Consider the following 14,907-nt stretch of genomic DNA (forward strand, 5'->3'; position numbering starts at 1 on the left):
ATTCCCACTGGAATTTTTCTAAGAAAACAGTGAGAAAACCTAGAGGATTAGGAAAAAGTTGTGTGTGTGTATGTGACTGTGTGCATGTGAACTGCTACTTTAAGGATAAAATGTGGTTGTATTTGTGCTACTCCTCCAATGGAGCTAGTATGGTTTTTGCTTGAACCAGTACCCTGGTGTTCATTCTTCTATCTTTCCAATTGATATGGAGGATTTTCTGAAAACATTGTTGAAGGTAACATCCAAAGCTTTCAAGTGTTTCCAATATCGCATCCAATTTTCACTCCCATACAACAGGGTATGGATAACAACAGCCTGTATACAAGAAATTTGGTTTGAATCTTGATGTCATGCTCATCAAAGACATGATTTTGGAGATGTCCAAAAGCAGCACTGACAGATTTTATCTGGTGTTGTGTATCATCATCTATGTTTACTTTTTAAGAAAGGAGGGGGACATTTTTAATCTTCTTCAAGGATTACCTTCTAATTGTAATATGTGGAAGAGCAGCTCATTCATTTGGGTCAGGTTGGTAAAGTATCTGGGTTTCTGTGAAGTTGACAGCGATTCCAAGCATTTCATACGCTTCAGAGAAGCAAATAAGAGTGCCCTAGAGCAATTCAACTGATTGGGTACACACAACTCAGTTGTTAGTGAATTGAAGATCAGAAATGAAGTGTTGGTTATCTTGGATTTGGAAGAAATCATGAAGAAATATGATAATGGTAACAAATTTTGGTGAGCATCTGAATCTTATCAGGACCTTCCAAAGGTCCTCTCTCCTGATTGAATCAAAGGTCAGTGAAGGCCATTACATGCATTCAAGCATGGTAAGAATGCGTAAACATTCTGGGCTGTATTTCAGTCAACTCAGTCCCTCTGGGTTTGATATACAGTTCTTTTAAAGACTTTTTTCCTAGCTCACATTCTTATTAGAAAGAACAATAGATGCACAACTAAAATGAGTCACTCACCATTTACTGAGACCATCATTCTGTGAAAGGGAAGGGAAGGCAGAATAGAAAGATCTGGAAAGATCCAGCGAAGCAGAAGAAGAATGCCATTTCTAGAATTTGGGTTTAAAAGCCCACAAAGGAAACTTTCCAGCAAAATAATTCAGGTTAGATAAATTAGAATCATCCAGCAAAAACCCACTTCATTGGAAAATTTCCAGTAAATTCTGTTCCTGAAGAAACAGAAGAATTCCGTTTCAAAATTATCAAAAGAAGACTGAAATGAGATTTCAGAGATTTCAGTTTGAAATGAGCATAAATGTGAAACTTCTGAGTGCTCCTTTTTTCTTTAACATACCTTCTTGACTGTTTGTTAATTTTTAAAAGAGTTATTCCTAAGAATGATGTAAGCTACCCACCTGCAAAAAAATTAAATAAAAATTCTACTATTCATCATTCTAGAGAACATACTTTCAGCCCTCTCCAAGAATCCTATGAAACAACTGGCTTTTGAAGCATGCTGAATCTCAATAATTGCTTAAATATTGTGTAGTACTATAGAAATGTATCACTGTGTATGTATTGTTTTTGGTTGTAAGGTTATATATATATATATATATGTCACTGCAGTGCATTTCAGAAGTCCAGCTGTCAGTCATGTAGACAAGTAGTTGCAGACATCAAGTAACATCTTAAATGATAAGCAACCTGTTTGCTGACACCTTATTGTGCGGCTCTCCTGACAAAATAGTGACATATCTTCAAAAATCTAATTACTATAATAGGAGTAGGTCACCAGGATGCTGACTGGCATGTCTTTGCATTCTGCTGTATTCTTGATTCTGCTATGTGACATCTTTTATACACATTGGAAAGCATGCATTTTTAAACTGGCCTGCACAAAAAGCTTTCATTATAGCTGGGTAAACAAAAGTACTGTACAATCATGTAGTGAGAGGAAAATTAAAAATACCCTTTTCTAGGTTTCATTAAAAGGGGATGGGCCAGCACTGCAGTGATTAAGACCCACCTATCCCTAGTTTTGTTATTTTTAGAATTGGAAAAGGGGTTCCTTTTAGCGATCTTTTGTCTAAGAACTGTATACCCTCTGGGGACAACATGACATTTCTTTCTGCTAGCACTCAACTCTGAATTGAGACACTGCTCCTTCCTAGCTGAACAGAGACAGACATAGTCTCCTAGAGAGTTCTCAATATTATTTCTTACTTAACTACAGCTGCTGCTGCTGAGAGAAAGAGTGTAGCCATTCCCTCAAACAGCTGAGCAGTATTGAATCTGGAGTACGTGTCAACATTTTGGTCCTAAAACAGACAACATTTTATTTTGACGGTTTTGTATCATTTACCATTTTTTTCCTATCGATATCGATTGGAAAAAGTGGTGAATTATATATATATATTTACTTTCCTCTAGCCACAGTTGAAGCAGTGACTAGGATGGTATCAGTAATCCATACTCATGTACTCAGGTTCAAACCAGTTGCCAGATTCTCAGCTGTAAGGGAACTTTACCTTTGATCAGCTGGGACTTTGGTTTTGTTTTTTTGGGTTTTTTCCCCATCCTCTGCAGCATAGGATATGGATTGCCTGCTAGGATCCTCTGAATGTAAAATTTAGCTTCCTGTGATGTATAGGAAGCCAAACACAGGGGTTTAACTCTTTATCTGGAAAATTCTGCTAGATACAAGTTTCTGTAATCACAAGAAGTTAAACCTAAACATGATTATGGCATCCCAGTTTTCAGTAAGTCAAGTGCTGATTACATACAAAACATAAAATCAATTTTGAGTGATCTAAAGGCAAAGATTTAATGGGAGAACATGACTCTGCAGTGTTAATGAGTTAATGAGACCAATTATAATTTGGTTATGAATGGCAGAACTGAGCTTCCTAGTTGCAAGCCAAAGCATTTGCAGATAACTCAATGTTACAGTAAGGATGTCTACATGTTGGTATCATGGAGAGTTACCCCAAGTTACCAGTGAATGCACTGGCATACCAGACTCTACAAAGCATGAGATCGTGCATGCAGAGAAAACTGTAGCTCCAAAACTAGAAGCAATATAGCCATATCAGCACAGTACTAAACCATGGCACTAGTAATCCCTCTTACTCAGCAGAGCTAATGAACTCAGGCACAGCATCCCACCAAAGTGGCTATACTATTTCTGGTTCCTTAGCTAATGAACTAGTTCAGGTACAGTCCTACCTTCTGGTACAGTCCTACCTTCTATATATACATATACATACATACACACACAGAGATATATACACATGCATACATATATAAGATGTAACCACCAAATAGTAATAAAACCACTATATAAAGGAGGAGCCATAGTCATCCTAAACCATGTGGATTACATAAAGGAAGCCAACAGACACCTCTCTGACACCACCTACAACAAAGAACTACAAGAAGATCCTACTCCCCTTTTCACCAAAAAACTCAACAATACCATCAAATCATTTCCATCAAGACTACAATAAAAACTACAGACCTTGATTTCCCCCCCCCCCCCCTACCTAACCTGGGGACTTTTTACCTGCTCCCTAAAATCCACAAACAAGGGAACCCTGGCAGACCTATCATATTCAACCATGGGACCCTAACTGAGGAAATATCAGATTTCGTTGAATCAATCCTAAAATCTCTTGTCACCCACCAAGCAAGTTTTGTCCAAGACACCACAGACTTTCTACGGAAACTTAAAAACATAGACCACCTTCCCAGCAATACACTCCTAGCCACCATGGACGTTACCAGCCTATATACCAACATCCCACACCAGGATGGCATCCAAGCCTGCCTTACATATCTACAGGAACAAGATTACAACACAGATTACAGACCCAAAGATATTACTGACCTTATACACTTCATCCTCACACACAACAATTTCACTTTTAATAATCAATACTTCCTCCAAATGATGGGAACAGCTATGGGCACCAAAATGGCCCCACAGTATGCCAACCTTTTTATGAGTCACCTGAAAGAAGACTTCCTCAAGAACTGCACCATCAAACCCTTGCTATACTTAAGATATATCGATGACATCTTCATCATCTGGACTGAAAACCTACAATGTCTGATTGAGTTCCATCAGAAATTCAACAATCACCATCCCTCCATCCAACTTTCTCTAGAATACTCCAGCACCAGCATCTCCTTTATAGACACGATGATCAGTATGCAAAATGATAAAATACAGACCACGTTATACAAGAAACCCACAGACCAACATACATATTTGCACAGAATCAGCAATCACCCTAAACACACCAAAAAAGCTGTGATATACAGCCAAGCCCTCAGATACTACTGCATCTGTACTGAAGAGAACACCCAGGATTGCCACCTCACCAATCTTAAAAAGGCTTTCACTCAGCAAGGACACTCCTCCAGAGAGGTAGATCGCACGTTTGAAAGAGCCACCTGGATACCACGTGAAGAACTGCTGCAGTACAGAAGAAAAACACCCACAAATCGCACACCGCTGGTTATGACATATCACCCCTCTCTTGAACCTGTATGAAAAATCCTCAAACAACTGCAACCCATACTAGAAAGAGACCCTATTCTTAAAAAGATCTTCCCAGAGTCACCCATCCTAGCCTTCAAACAAGCACTGAACCTTGCCAACCTCATCACCAGAAGCAAACTTCCTCAAGCCCAGAACACACCAAAAGGATCCAGACCGTGCCAGGACAAGAAATGCAAAACCTGCCAACACATCTCCACCACCCCCACTATTACTACACCCCACAACAGAGCCATCAGCATCCCTGGATCTTACAGCTGCACCTCCAGAAATGTAATGTATCTCATCCAATGCACCAAATGCCTTGATGGAAAATACGTAGGAGAGACCAAACAACAACTGCGCACCAGAATGAACGCACACCGGAAATCCATCAAAGACAGAAACACCCAATTACCGGTGGGGGCACATTTCTCACAGGAGGGCCACTCTCTCTCCAATCTCTCAGTCCTGATCCTCAAGGGAAATTTACACAACACTTCCCAGAGATGAGCCTATGAGCTCCATTTCATCAACCTCCTGGATACTAGAGGTCATGGACTAAATATAGACATTGGATTTTTGACACATTACAATCTGCCTGACAACTGACTCCCCAGCCCAGCCCAGCCCCTGGCTTCTTTACTTTTCATTCCATCCAGGACACACCAACTGCTGAAACTTCCTTAGCCTGACGAAGGGTTTTTGAACCCGAAAGCTTGCTTAATAACTATTCTCCAACTATTTGGGTTGGTCTATAAAAGATATCAAATTCACCCAAGGAACTTTGTCTGCATACATACACACACAGACCAATATGTGTGTGTGTGTGTGTGTATATATATCTATATAAAATATATAGAAAGAGAGAGAGGGAGAGACATACCCTAAATGACTTAAGGGTACATGGTGTAGCCACTATACCAAAGGGGCTATACTATCCATGCTCTATGAGTTCTTCTGCCCTTAGTTCCTTTCTCTGTAGTTTGCCCATTAGTTGTGCTCAGCCTGCATTCTGCAAAAACCCATTCTGGAAGTTTTCATCTGCAAGCAGAGTATTAGTTATAAGAGCTGGCATTTCAAAGTGCTCTAAATTCTACAAGCGTGCTCAAATTGTACTTTGGAGGCATTGTCAAGAAAAATAGCATTAGTTAACTAGAAGGAATTTTTTTGGTAAGCAGCAGCATTTTGTTAATGAAATCATGCTCTATTCTCTTCACTCTTTTCCTGAACAATATGACTGAGGATTGAGAGAACAATAGAATAGAGCATGATCAATGAAAAACAAGTAGCTTGAACTCAGTATAAGTATGATAAAAATGGTTGTAGAGTATCAGGAAGCACATATAGCACAACACATAATATATTAACCCCAGTTCTGAGTAATGGCATAAGATTAATTTGGAGTAATTAGGAACTGGGCCATTGCTGTAAGTAAACACAGGAAATCAGAATGTTGAATTATGAAAAATAAACATGGACAGAAATTTCAGCTTACTACAGTTAGTTATTCCAAGCTATGCAGAAAAAAAAATGTATTGGTGTTACCTCTCAGGCTAGGTGTAGACATTCAAAAGGCCCAAGATGGAATTGAGCTAAGTTATGCAGTTTTGTGTAAGCAGTGTAGTTTAGACTGGTAGCAAACAGAAAACACAATCGCCCTTTATTGGGGGGTGTAAATCTTAGACAGAGTTCTGCCATTTTTAAACCAGTCTATGTATGTTGATCTTATGTTCTGTTATTGGTATAGACTAGTTTCCGATCACGAATACCAGTAAAAGTGTAACATCTGTGTCTGCCCTCAGAGACCTATAGTTCCTGTGAAAAGGAGATCAATAGCAGATCCTAGAAAAAACTTTTGTAGAAGCCTGTTTCAGAATAGTTTTCAAACTCCAAGTGACATTCCCAGCACAAACTGGGTTAGACAATTCAAACAGTTTACAAACTAAAACCTTAGAAAATGATACTCTTACCAATCCTCCCCCCGCCCACTCCCACCAGGTATTTATCATTTTGTGTTCAAATGGGAATCTTACTTAAAGTATCATAGGGCTATTTCCCATTAACAATTTTTTGCCAAATCAAGCCAATGGGTAGAATGAGGATTGCTAAAATGAGAGCAGTTGATCAAAGGATTCCCAACATATAGTTCCCCACTAAACTAAACTAAATTTTGTTTTACTTTTCAAAAAGATCAAATATCTTGAAGAGTAGTGAGATTATTTTGCATATGCATGTGCTAAAATAGAAATTAATTTGAAGAAGGGTTTCCTGAAATACAGTCCTTCACCAGCTAAGTAGCTAATATTAAATGTTTAAATTATTTTAACACCTACAAGGATGGCAATATTATTCCAAAATTGGTATTTCATAACAGGAGCCAAGTCAGACTTTGGGTCTGGAGGGAGGAGAACACTTATTGAGATGAACAGGTGATTTTATTCCTCTCAGAGATCTTGTGTTTATATTCATGTGCATGCAGTGCCCTGATTTATCTAAGAAAATACTACCGAGATGAATGGGCTATTGTATACCTCTGGGACGCTAGTCTGCTGCACAATCTGTACTTCTTTCTTTGTTAGCTCCTGGAAAGTGGAGGTTGGCCTTTTTTCATTCTCTCTTGCTGCCTCCATCTGACTGAGTATTCTTCAAAGATATTGGTTACCAACTTCCATCCTTACTATGGTTTTTACCACTACTGCAAGGGTCAAGAAGAGGGTAGAACTGGTAGGTGACTGGTAGTAAAGTATTCCATGCAAACCTCCTTATGTTCTTCTACAGGCATCTATAATTTTGCACTCCTTGCTATCATTATGAGCCAATGAGGTCAGGAGCAGGAAGCAAGGATCCAGGTAGGGATGTAAATACTAATTTAAAAAAATATCCATTTATTCTGTTGTAATTACAATGGTTAAATGATTAATCAGTATGGCAACCTGCAGCTTGGCCCATGTGAGGCTGCTCCAGCCTGACCTACAGGGTATCCCTGCCCAACCTAGCACTAGCAGGGTGCTTCTAGGCTTCTGAGGTGTGGCAGGCACTCAGCAGCTCCCCAGAACCGCACTTCATGACAAACCGGGTGCATGGATCCTCTCAGAGCTCAGGTCTGAATGAAAACAGGATGGAGCACAGTGTGGGGCTGAGTCATAGGCCCAAGGGATTTGCCCTGCACTCACTTACTTCCACCTTGCCCTTGCCAGACCCTTCGTGAGCTGTAGCAACAGAAAGCATCCAGCCGGGAGCAGGGATGGGATGGGCACAGCGGCACTGGGCTCCACCCCACAGCTCTGCAAAGTCAGACAGTGGGTGGGTGCTGAAACCTGGGCTGGTGCCTTCCCCACCCTACCCTGCTGTAGAGCACCTTCCCAGAGAAGCATGGCGTGCTGGGGGCCAAAGCATTGACAAGGCACACTAGCAGGCAGCTGTGGGCAGCAGCAGCCAGTGAGGGTCTTTACCTTCCTGGGGCCCGCTGGAGAAGCACAGGACAGAGGGGCAGAAAGGGCACAGGACAGAGCAGGGAAGGGGAGGGTTGACTAGTACCTAATAGCTAAGCTCCACAGACCCAGGTGCAGATCCTTGCTGTCAGCAGCCTGGGCTCTGTGGTGGTAGGGGCCTGTCTGGAACCTGGGCTACTTGTGGCAGGCAGTGGTAAGGCTGCAGGTAGCTGCACCAGGGTCCACAGAGCCTAGGTATTAGGTATTAGTCACCCCTTCCATCCTCCTCACTCCTCTCTGTCTCCTGCCTTCCTGCCCTCTGGTTCCTGCTGGGGCACCTCAGGGCTTCTCTTCCCTTGCCTTCCCTCCCAGACTGTGCCTGGCCCTAGGCTAAGTGATAACTGGTAAGCTAGAACCAGTTATTATTGGGCTGGTGGGTGAAACAAATAATTGTTTAACTATTCACATCCCTAGATCTAGAACACAGTGAAAAGCCAGGGTGGCCAGAGCAGGTAACTGTACCTGTAAGGCAATTACTGAACTAAAGTTATGAGCTACTACATGACTGTCAGGAGATAGGGATCTGGACAAGGGTCAGGAGCAAGAAGCCAACAGTCAGGAAACAATGAACTAGATCTTGACATAGGCAGACAAGGTTCCTTGGGTGAATTTGATATCTTTTATTAGACCAACCCAAATAGTTGGACAATATTTATTAAGCAAGCTTTCGGGTTCAAAAACCCTTTGTCAGGCTAAGGAAGTTTCAGCAGTTGGTGTGTGATCTTCCTGGGTGGACACACATTTAGCCTGGAGGTAGGAAGAAATCCTAGATCTTGACACACATTTAGCCTGGAGCTAGGAAGAAAGATTTAGAGGTGGCCCAGGAGCCATACAGCAGGCAGAAATGCATCTGTCCTGTTGAAAAGCATGAGAAGGCTGATCCAGGCAGATAACTGGGACCAGCTTGGGGACAGTTAGGCAACTGACAGGCAGTCCCACTTTGGTGATCATAGCCAGCTGGGGGCTGAAGCCTGCCTGCTGCCCTGAGTCCTAACAGTCACTTGAGCATAGGTCTGATGTGATCAAGGGAGCTCAAACAATTGGGAAGGTGCCACCTAAAGCAACTGGAAGTTATCCATTGTCTTTGCATACAGTATTGGAGAGAGAGAAGTATAGTAATTCATCCTAGTGGTGATGTATGTATGGATCATTGTGCCCATGTCTTTTCTGGAAGAAAGAGGCAGCACTTCAGATATTGTTGCTTCCGCTCCATCTAAGCATGAGTACCTGCCATGTATTGAGAGTATCCCTTGCTATAGATTAATTTTATTTTGGAAGAATTACTTTTGCTTCTGGTGTGCTAACATCACAAAGATGGAAAAGGTACGCACTTGTGCAAGTAATACCATCTGAAGATCAACAGCCAGCCATTTTACTTGTATTTATTAGTTGCATGATACTAATTAATCTGAAAGGCATTAATCTGAAATGATCCTATCTTCCATGTCCTCCACATGCATGGTGTCTGGGTCAGATAAATCTCTATAGAATTTCTATAGTTTAGAATTTAATCCACAGCCGGAACCTTAAAAGGTAAAAGGGATTGTTCAGCATCTGAGGACTTCTTCACTGGAACTTCTGCTGGTAGTCACTGATAGCTCAGCAAAAAACCCTAAGCTGCTGCAATTTGCTTATTCTTGGTCAGTCGTACTGTTGTGCCATTTTGGGGTGTTTTCTCATTCTCAGTTGACGTATTTTCCCATTCTACCCTGGATGAGCTGCCCACAGAGAAACAGGCTGCCAGGGGCCATAGGCTATGAGTGCCTATTGCCAAGCTATCTGCTCTGCAGTAGTATGATAGGGCAAAGCCTGCTTGTTCAGCAGAGTGCCTATTGGAGAGCTAGCAGTTCTGCAATAGTATAATAGCACAGAGCCCTGCTTGGGCAATGGGGGCATCACTAAAACTGCTAGGCAAGCAGCTGTAGGCCGCCTTGGAGGCCAGCCAGAAAGCCCAATTAGAAACACCTGGGGGTGGTTGGGGAGCCGCTTGACTGGATGTAGTAGGGCTTGAGAGGTATATAAACCCAGAGCTTGAGCCACAGCAGTCAGTCTGGCTCTGCAGCAACTTGGCAGTGGCTGAGATAAAGCCTGGGTTTCCTGATATGCCTGGGAACAGCAAGTAAGGAGCTGAGGGCTTTCAGGGAGTTAGGGCCCAGGATGACTAGATTTTGTTTTACAGCCACTGTGCTGAGAGTCTTAGTGCCACCGTAAGCAGAATGTTGATGCTTATCATTTGAGTTTAACCAGTGGTCTGTATTGGGACTAGTGGGGGAGGCAGGAGGTCCCATTAGTGTCTGAGGGGCTGGGCTTAAGGTGCTAAGAAGTGGGAACTGTAAAGGGCTGAAGCCTAGGCCAGAGGTCCAAGTGCCCAAGAAGAGTGGAGACAGGGCCAGAAGTTCACAGCCCTGGAGGGGTGAGACTAGATTCGTAGAGGGGCAAGAACAGGGCCAGAGGCCCAAAGCCAAGGAGGATAAGACAAGGGCTAGTGCCCAATAAACTAAGGTCTTGTGCAGTGGGTCAATGTAAGAGGCCCAGCAAGAGCAGAGGGACGGAGGCTGGGAAGACTTAGGCCCCAACAAGGAAAAGTGATAGAACACCCGTGAGTCATGGGCATGGCTGTAGGGAAGGCTGGAGACCACAAAATTAGTCCTTAAGTTATTTAGTCTGATAGAGTACAGATAGGCTGGGAAGGCCCCGCTAGATGACTGAAGGCAGGACAGGGATCTGCAGGGTTCAAGAGGAATTCACAGAGTAGTAGGTCAAGGGCTCATTCTGGAACCTTGGGGCAGCCTCCCTTTTCCTAATAAAATAATAACAAGGCATGGCAGGAGAGAGGGCAAAAAGGGAGGGTAACTGGAGAGCCAGAACAGGGCAGGAAGTGTGAGGTCACCAGGTGGCATCAAGGCCACCCCTGGGGCTTAGTCCTGTCACAGGGGCCTTGTAGAAAACTAATGATCCTGCTGCAAGGAACAGAAATTGGGGGGTTTTATTGTGCCAGATTAGTGTTTCAAATTACACAAAATGAAAGAGTGATTTACAGATAAGTTTGACGTTAACATAAGTAGTAGGTAATCAATTATTATAATAATCTAGAATCGATACTGTTTTTATGTAGTAATATATACAAAAACTATAGTAAAAGAAAATGAGAATGCAAAGTCAAATACTCAAAAGTTAGTAAATTCTAGAATAAATGTACATTTTGCCATCCATAATTTGGTGCCTCATGCAGACATATTATATGGTTTTTAATTACCTGGTCACTTACTATTTTTTCTGTGGAGCCACTTACTCTTACAGTGTACAGTGTACAGAATTTCCTTATGAGCTTTTTCTTTGACAGCCATCAGTGTAGTGCCTGACACATATATTACACAAGTATTAATGAATTATGGGGTTCTTATAAAATGTAAAGTGAATTAATCTGAAGAAGAGAAGACTGAGAGGGAATTAGATAAGTCTTCAAATATCTGAAGGGTGATCCTAGAGAGCGTGAAGATGGGTTTTTCTCTGTAGACATAGGGGACAGTAGTCAAAGCTACAGCTGAGGAAATTTAGGCTGGAGATCAGGAGGAACTTTCTGACTGAGCATGATCAAGGTTTGGAACAGACTACCTAGAGAAGTTATGGAATTGTCACCTGTGGAAATTTTCAAGAGTAGGTTGGAAAGACACTTGGCTTGGATAGTTTCATCAGGGATGAATGTGCCCTCAGTGAGGGGCTGAATTAGATGACCCCATAAAGTCCAATCTCTACTTTCTTATGATCCTATGGGTAATATTATACTACCTATTTTAGATATATAGTAATGTTAGGTGCCCAATTTGAGACACCCAATGCCTAACTTTTTCAAAAATACTTAGCATTACATGGTTCTCCATATGTTTAAAGCAGCTGCCACTGATTTTTATTGTAGTACTGATCCCAAGAGTTCAAGTTGGGCACCCAAGAAATGAAAAATACACTTGTCATTGCTGCCAGGGAAACATTTGGTTTAAGTGACCTATCTAGCATTATCCTGTGCACTGAGTGAGACGCCATCTTGACATTTAGTCCAAGTCTGCTTGTCAATCAATTTTCAATCACTCCCCCATCTGCCTAGCTCCTTTTTTCCCCCTCAGTTCTCTTGCCCTGACACTCATTTAACCTCTATTTTTTTCCCTCCCTACTCCAAACTATAGTAGGCAATATTTCCTGTCCCCCCCATGCTGTCATTATCCTTCCCTCAGCTGGTTGTTCAATCTCTGTTTCCTCCCACTGTCTCATTCTCTCTTCCCTCCCTGGCCCTTTCTGTAAGTTTCTTTTTCCAGCTCTTTCCTGTTCCTTCTTGAACCCAGCTCCTTGTCAGATCTGCCTCTTCTCAGCACCTCCTCCTCTGTCTACTGCTTACCAATCCCAGAATTCTTTCCTAGTCAGTCCCAGTCTCTCATGGATCCTCATTTGAACCCAATAATGGTCTTGTGTCAGCCACAGATCCTTGCCTATCCAGCCCCAGTCCTTGTTCCAACTCCCATTCCCTCTGCTAATCCTTTGCCAATTTTCGCTCCCAATACACGAGGCTCCTTGTACCAATCTATTAATTTTGCCTGTGCTTATCCCTCTGCATTTAAATGAAGCAGCTTCTCTAGCAGGCTGGTTGTTTAGACTTCTCTAGCTCCCTTTTTTTGTGTGTGCCCAGCCCTAGTCTGGCCAGCAGTAGTTAAAAAAATAAAATAAAAAAAAAAAAAAAAGTTTTGCACAGCTCTTGGCTGGAGCATGACCAGTGCAAAATTTTGGGGAACTTAGCTATGCAACTCCAGTAAGTTTTTAGTGCACATGTGCAAAAAGTGACTTTTTCAGAGGTTCATTATTTGTTCACATATGGCCAAATTGCCATAGGAATGGCAAAGGGAACACAAAAAGTACATCTTGCCAAATTTTAAGTGCTTGCTGCAGGGCTTGAGAGAGGTACAGCTTTTCAAAAAAGAGGTTGCCAGAATTTTTTAGCAGGAGCAAAATAAGGTATATTTCCTTTTTTTTCCTTACAAAAGGCTGAATAATTTTGGCTGAAATTTTCCAAAAGAATTCAAATTCATAGATTCAAGATTGAGCGAGCAGGCCACACCTGTGTGAATCTACAGCCAAGGGGCTCCTCATGGGTCTGTATTTTGCAGGTGTATTATAATACTAGCCAATGGCCATCAAGAATGATGGGGTGGGGGGGGTCAAGGAGGGGGCTGGGATGGAGTACCACCACTTAACGCCCCATGCTGCCACTGTTTTGCCTTTTGCAGGGAGTGGGGTGGCAGAGCTGAGCCACCCTCTGTCCAGTCCTCAGCATGGTTTTGGAATCATGGCAGTACTCCCACCTCAGTACTCCCCCTGCTTCTGTCAGCCAATCAGCGTGTGAATAAAGAGTTATGGACAGACAGAGACAAAGATGTAGGCTTTTATAATATTAGAATAATACAGAACTGGAGACCCTTTCTGCAATTGTAGTGCTTTGTCATGTATCACATGCCCCAGATAAGACAAGCACCTTGTTTTTGGAAGGCAGAATGTAGAAGAAGATTTTTTCAGAGGCATAGCTGCCTAAAGAACCATCAGATCCTAATCATCTGCTCAGTCAACCTCTCTTTCCTGCTCAGCAAAAGTTAAAACTTTGGCTGCTGTTGAAGACTGATCTCCATGGGTGGATCTATGATTCTGAAAACAATCTTCTGTGAAATAAGAGAAGACAGAGCATGTATAGCTATCAGACCACAAAATTGCCAAAAGTAAAGTTAGTTTGATTAGTGGAACATCAAGACAATTAAACATGAAAAACAATTGTTAACGTGTGTGACATGAAGAGCACTGAGCTGTTCATTCAATTGACTCCCTCAGCTGTGCAGAAATGCTGCTGCTGGGCAGTTGGTTTTAAACTTTGGGTGGAGCAGGGTGCTTCTATTCTTGTGGAAAAAATCAGCTTCCCTGCTTGAGACATGCACCCCACTTTTGGAAGACTAATTTTTGAGGCAACAGTGGGCATGATATATGAGTAAATATGGAACTAATTTTGCTGATTTTTCTTCTGAATTTTCAAATTAAGGAATTTCAAGCACATTTATGAAGAGCAAACACTTCTAGAAAAAGGCCAGTGATAATACCCTTATCAGAGGTTGACTGTGACACTAATGAAACAAGAAGAGTACTTGGAGGGGAAGAAGGTGATTAGGAGCAGTCAGCATGGATTCACCAGGGCAAGTCATGCCTGATCAAAATGATTGTCTTCTATGATGAGATGACTGGCTGTATGGATGTGGGAAGAGCAGTGGATGTTATGTACCTTGCCTTTAGCAAAACTTTTGATCCAGTCTCCCACAATATTCTCACAAGCAAGCTAAGGATGGGCAAGTTGGATGAATAGACTATAAGGTGGACAGAAAACTGGCAACCAGAAATCAATTATTCAATGTCTAGCTGGCAACCAGTATCAAGTGGAGTGCTCCAGGGGTTGTTCTGGCGGCTGATTTTGTTCAATATCTTCATAAATGACCTGGAAAATGGGATAGATGGCACACTCAGCAAGTTTGTGGATGACACCAAACTGGAGCGAGTAGTAGAGGTTAGGGCTAGGATTCAGAGAGACCTTGACAAATAGGAGGAATGAACCAAAAGTAATCTCATGAAGTTTGTCTAAATTCAAAGTCCTGTACTTAGGATGGAACAATCCCATGCAGGGGTACAGCTGGGGGTTGACTGGCTAAGCACCAGCTCTGCAGAAAAGAACCCGGCAGTTGCAGTGGACAATAAGCCTAATATGAGCCCACCGTGTGCCCTTCTTATGAAGAAGGCTAACAGAATACTGGGCTGCACTGGTAGGTGTGTTGCCAGTAGGTCAAGGGAAGTGATTCTTCTCCTCTTCTGCACTGGTGAGGCCACATCTGGAGTATT

The 14,907-nt window shown here is 42.3% G+C and overlaps 1 protein-coding gene across 1 annotated transcript in view; it reads left to right on the top strand.

Annotated features, from left to right (window-relative positions):
- Positions 1-14,907, top strand: part of HCN1 (hyperpolarization activated cyclic nucleotide gated potassium channel 1) — a 311,415-nt gene that overhangs the window by 175,437 nt on the left and 121,071 nt on the right. The window lies entirely within an intron of this gene.

This window comes from Alligator mississippiensis, chromosome 3 (assembly GCF_030867095.1).
Source record: "Alligator mississippiensis isolate rAllMis1 chromosome 3, rAllMis1, whole genome shotgun sequence".
NCBI classification, from domain to species: domain Eukaryota; kingdom Metazoa; phylum Chordata; order Crocodylia; family Alligatoridae; genus Alligator; species Alligator mississippiensis.